The sequence below is a fragment of the Halichoeres trimaculatus genome, unplaced genomic scaffold, assembly GCF_033239565.1.
Source record: "Halichoeres trimaculatus isolate MK-OKI-2021-1 unplaced genomic scaffold, fHalTri1.1 fHalTri1_scaffold_16, whole genome shotgun sequence".
NCBI lineage: Eukaryota > Metazoa > Chordata > Actinopteri > Labriformes > Labridae > Halichoeres > Halichoeres trimaculatus.
In genome coordinates this window covers 21,890,501-21,896,500 of record NW_027437194.1, presented here as the reverse complement: position 1 = coordinate 21,896,500, position 6,000 = coordinate 21,890,501, and the positions used below count along the sequence as shown (strand labels likewise).

Genomic DNA, 6,000 nt, shown 5'->3' with positions numbered 1-6,000 from the left:
TTTTTGAGCTACTGAGACCTGTGCAATAGTATAGGAGGTAATTTTGTTTGAAACATCTTTCAAAACACATTTTTGATAGGTAGTATTTGGCCCTGTTTTTATAAGCTTCAACCTTGCAGACTAAATTTATGTAGGGAAGAAACCAGCTATGAATCAAAAACAACAGAGCACAGTCTGTATTGTTGCATCTATTTCATTTAGCAAACAGCTTCTTCTGAGTGTGTGCAAAACATCTGTAAACCAAAACAGCTCAGGTTCCTCTTCTACAGAACACATTCCTGGAGCAAACCCATGGGAACCTGGACTTTCTAAAGAAGTTTTGGCCCAGACTGGCGAGACTGGGACACTTACAGAGATTTTGCTGGTTGCAACAATAAATGGTTCTCCAAATTTGAAAACTGAAATGTACACCAGAGAGGCAATAAGTGACAAAAATGGTCAGATTTATAACATTATGCACACACAGTGCAGAGGAGATCAAGGAAGCTAATCTTTATGGTATCTTTCCATCATGTTTAGAGCCTGGTTTAAAACACTGATTTGGTCTCATTTCTCTATCCACACGTAATGTACTTTGGGAAATACTTTTTTGAACTCATACTTTCTGAAGAAACTTTTGAGTTTTGCTCATTTACAGGTATGACTTGACTGAAAGTAGAGCACATTGTAGCTGTAAGCAAAGAAGCTAAAGGCCTGCCTCAAATCCAGCTATTTACCTTGTATTAGGTCAACCGAGGGTTAGGCTGAATCAGCATTCCAATATGGCGTGTCCCGACAACAGGGTTCCAAACTCTTCCTCAATAACAAATGGATGATGTCATAAATATGACCTTCCTGTTTCATGAAGTCTTTGATTACAAATAAAACAAAACCTTTAGAAAACATTTAGAAATAAGAAGGAAAAAATGAACCAAACCAACTATGATAGAGGGAAAACACAACACTATGGTAAGGAAATGGTGATGGATTGTACTTGCATGGTGCTTCTTAGTGTTCTGACCACTCAAAGTGTTTTTTGCCCCACACATGCAACAAGATAAAGCACTAACTTTGTTTCCAACACATTTGGAAACTAGTCTTTGATTTGTTCATATTTTGATTTTTTATTAGTTTGGTGAAATAAAAAGCATATTTATTTTTGCCACAGATATTCTACCTGAAATGTGTTTGAATTCATTGACATCCCTCAATTCCACACATTTAACTATATTTTCCTGAGTTTTTCACCTCTTTTTTGTCTCTTGGTCCGTTTCTCTGTCTAATTCTGTGAATTTATATCCCTCAGCCCTGTGGTCACAAGCCTGATATGCCTCAAGGCTACCACTGCCCTTGTTAGGATTCTGTACACCGCACTAAATTCATGGCAAAATAATCCACCCAATCTTCCATAGAAATCAGTGCTATTGTTAATTATAGCTCGTGCTGGCGACACGTCTTGATTTTACAGTATTTCTAAATTTTCTGCACAGTTTGGTTATTGTAACTGAAGGCTTCAGACAAGAGACGAAGGGAGGAGTGAGAGAACTGTGCTGAAACAGCAGAGGACAGGATGGGGGGAGAGCCAGAGCACAGAGTTTAATGTAGCGTGCGCCCTGAATCTAGATCACTGAACACACCAGTGTTTCTTCAGTAAATTCTTGTTGTAGAGATGAGCAGCCAGGTTTCACTTTTTGTCTGTCCCAATTTTGGCAGCAGAGCACTTACAGTGCTAATGCTACAACTAGCCAGGTCACAGAGGTGAAACTGAAAATAAGACCTTCCTTTGAGAACAGAAGCGTTATGCAATAAGGTAGAGCAACAGCCTGATGAGAAGGCAAAATGAAAGATGACAGTTAGCGTCACTCGCACTGAGCCTTTAATTATTTTGCAAGGCTTGGGAAGACAAAGAAAGATAAATCTAATTTTATTTATTTATTTTTGAAACATATTTACATGAACTTGTGCTTTAACATTTACCCATCCACACATGGTTCACACACTGATTGCTGCAACAGTACAGGACCATCAGTACTAGCTCATCTCAAACACATTCACACACCACTGACCAAATGAAGGTGCAATTTTGGGTTCAATAACATCAAACCAACAACCGTAGGACTGAGAGACAAACACCTGTACCTCTACTGCCGCTCCAAGCCGGTAAATTGGTTACCGCTCAAAAAAAAAAAAAAAGCTTATTTGTGTTTGTGAATATCACTGTGCTTTAGGATGTCTATCCATTATATCCCTTATTTGGTCCCTGATGTGAGAAATTATTTGATAGTTTTTATTCACAAAATTATGATTTAAGAGCATGAAACCCCCAACTATTTGGCATCGCACCATGATCGAAAGAAAAAAAAATCACTCCAATAAAACAATTATTTCTTATAATGAAAGTCCCCTGAAAAAATTAATGGATAAAAATAAAATTAAAAAAAAGAACCAGTGAAAATAAATCTTTTGACTCCACACAAGAAATGGGATCAACCACTTGATTAAAAAATTTAACAAACCTCACAAGTAAACATAAGATGTTTCATGCACTCCAAGCCGGGGGATCTGTTGAAGTGCTCCTTTAGGTCCTGGAGGTCTCTGGGGCAGTTCAGATGCCTTACTTGTAACACAAGGTCCCTGCACAGAGTCGAGTACGCTCCAGCAGCCCGAGAACGCGTCTTGGCCCCGCCCCCCGACAAGGCACAGCATCCATCCTCATGCGTTCACACGCTGCGTGATCCTCATCACAAACCGAGCAGTGCTGAGCCGATGGAATAGTAGTACGAATAGTAGTGGGAGTGCACACGGGTTCCTTTCGCCCTTTTCCCCACATACCTTTAATGGATTCGCATTTTCTCTGGAATATTGCTTCATCACACCGCGGTAAGTGTGTGTGTGTATGAGCGTGTGTGTGTGATGCATGTAGACGCTGTATGTGGGGGAGAAGTAAGAGGAAACGGGACTGTGCAGCTATTGTCTGTTGCTGAGGCAAGTTCGGACCTCGATCAAGTCACAGCGCGGTAATCTGATGAGAGGAATCGAGTCAAAGACCGTTTAGAAGCTGTTTTATGAATGAAACGGATTGGAGATTGGTTCTAGTTGATTTTCAAGGGAACCTACTGAAACGATTGTAATGGATCGATATCGGTGTTAGATAGACACCTGTCTCTACCAGTAACAGTGACCGCCCTCTGGCGCTTAGTAGAGCTTGTGTATTTGTGAATTTCGCAGATTTAATCTGCCATTGATGCGCATTCTTAGTAAAAATATTGAAGAGTAACAACAAATCTGTGTAATACGGGTCTCATTCGTTGTCGAGCAAATGTGTCTCGTCCAGCAGGAAAATTTTGGCCCATCTCCCCGCCCCCAAACATCATAGGGTGGATGTTCCTCCTCAACAAGCCCCTTAGACGAGCACAGCGCAGTTGATATGTGCCATCACCTCTTTCTGATTATCTCCTTTTTTATCCTAAAGCCTTTCATACTTAAAACGAAAAGCGTTGGCCTCAGCCAGCCAAGAGAAGTACAGATAGGAGTAGCAGTAACAGTTAACCCATCATTGTCAGCTAAAAAATGCTCATACATTTTGATTCAAACTGAAATGTACCATTTGAGGCTTTATTTTCATTGATTTGTTGGGTCCTTAATTTGTTTTGTCCATTGAGAGGTCACGGAGAGGTTCAGGTTTAAAGATGCATTTAAATGGGACTAATTTAAAACACTGTAAAACTTAGGTGGATATACTGATATGGTCAGCAGGCCTGCAACAAAATGGTTTGGAAACTCTCTATGTTGAGAAAGTCAATGTTGTCATTATTGCTCAAATACACTCAGGAGTGCATGAGTATGAAAGGTCCCATTCTATACTTTTCAAACAGAAGGCCATTTGTTTGTGTTTCATGATTCCTTACAGGATTATGTCACTGACCAATCAGATGACAAAACAAGCTGAGGTCAAATGTGACATCATTATACCAAGAAATGACATACTGTACATCTGCTCACATGTGACATCAGCTCATTAGCATTAGCACCTACTGTTACTAACAAACCACTGCTGTCCTTACCATTCTTCATCCATGTGTGATTCACTGGCATCATTTTGGTTCTACTTTTATTTAAAGTATTTGCCTTTCTAATTCTTTTTTGTTGATTTTTTTTTTTTTTTACTTTTTTTGTTCAACATTGACTGAAGTAATGCAGATGACATAGAAAACTTCAAACGTAATGCTGCTTTATTTATCCAGACCTTAAGATTAATATTGTTGCATATTCTATTGTTGTTTTCAAATTTGACTTTTTGCAGTTATTGAAATCCCATCTTTCATTTGGCTCAGGATCTCCAACATCTATTCCTACAAACCTGTTTAACATGAGAGGCGTACTGATTGAGATGTTGTAGCAGAACTCTGCTTGTATCAACATCCTTCTTTTAAGGAGAGGACTACACGAGTGTTGCTTGAAGCAGAGTGGGGCATCCCATGAGATTTATGTGGAAATTTTGCTGTAGCATATAATTACCCCATCACACAGAGATTGAAAAACCAAAACATACAAGTGATTTGCAAGAGGCCTTGTGAGCTATGGGAAATAAACTTGAAAAATAGAAGAAGGATGTGTCAGTTTTAAAAACATGTTAATAAAAAGTGAATTTTATTAAGTAATTGGCATACATCAGCGCTATGGTGGAGTTATTGCACCAGAAAGAAAATATACTATGGTATGCTGCTGTTTTTAAAAAAGAAAGAAAACACAAGATGGGTTGGGAGTGGCTCTGCAGACAGGTCTGACCTCTGAACCCTTGCCTTGATATCCTACCCTCCCCTACTCACCCCGGAGACTGGTTATTGATCATGTGCACACATACACATTTAAACACATAGATAACCTTTCTATGTTCAAGTGTTAGCAGGTATTTGATTACCAGCAGATGTGGGGGTGGGTTATTGGACCAGAGGGGTTGTCCTGATTGGGCAATAGATCTGTCACTATGATGTCCCAGTGGGAAGGATTACCTCTGAGGTGAGACACTACCACCTCAGAGATTGAATGGCCCTCCTTTATCCCTGAAAAGCAGACACTTGCAGGTGATTTTGCAGCAGTATGATCCAGAAATTATTAGAACTGGCTGCTTTTTCATTGTTTTGCCAGATTCCAAACAATAAAGTTTCTTTAATGTGTCTAAACATTGAAGTTTAAGAGATTTGTTGTTGGCTGGGACGCACAAAAACAATTATTTATGGCACGCCAGAATGCAAGGGAAGCCTCTTAGCTCAGAGTTTTTGTACATAATACTTTTGAATGTGTGCCAACTGAATTGAAAGTAAAACCTCATATCTTTGTTGGCCACATGGAGGGGGCAAAAAACATACACAACCACACCACTATAATGAGTATCCTAGTGAAAAGGCAGGCTTTAACATTTACACATTGACTGGGAAAACCACCTTTCAGTGTACATAACCAACTAGAAAAGCACTCAGAGAGCACAGACCACCACCAAGCATATTGTGATTGTTACCAACACTTTAGTCCTACTTTAATGTTATACTCCCTTTCAGCAGATTGTCTGCTACAATTTGGTGTTAGTTGCAGGTTTGTTCGATAATTTATTACCTGACAGTGTTGAAAATTATGATGACCGCTTACATATTTCATATTCCAGATCTTGGTATCCAGAATGTTGATAGGATCTGGATCGTACTTTTACATCAGTCAGAAATTATGGTGACCTTGTCTTGTATTGTTTTGCAAAGCAATCCAACCATTTATGGTAGTGTTATAAACACATATGGTGAAAACAGCCCTATCTCACAATGATAAAGAATCCTCTAAAAAAATTCTGGATCCAGACGGTGATCCAGATCACCTCCAAAATTTAACTAGGGGGAGTGGTGTAATTAGCAGGGCTCTGATGTCATCTTTGGTCATACATACAGTTTAAAAAAAAGTATCAATAACAGTAACTGTATGTGAACCCTTGGATTTAATTACTGGTTAACCTTTCTTTGGTGGTGATAACGT

General features: G+C 39.2%; 1 protein-coding gene across 2 annotated transcripts in view; it reads left to right on the top strand.

Annotated features, from left to right (window-relative positions):
• Positions 1–2,670: 2,670 nt before the first annotated feature.
• plppr1 (phospholipid phosphatase related 1) overlaps positions 2,671–6,000 on the top strand; it is a 60,879-nt gene continuing 57,549 nt past the window's right edge. The window contains exon 1 of one of the 2 annotated variants that reach the window (XM_074691011.1): positions 2,671–2,859. The gene's annotated coding sequence lies outside the window, so the exon portion shown is untranslated. The remainder of the gene's footprint in view (positions 2,860–6,000) is intronic. The other variant, XM_074691010.1, reaches the window with a different exon arrangement.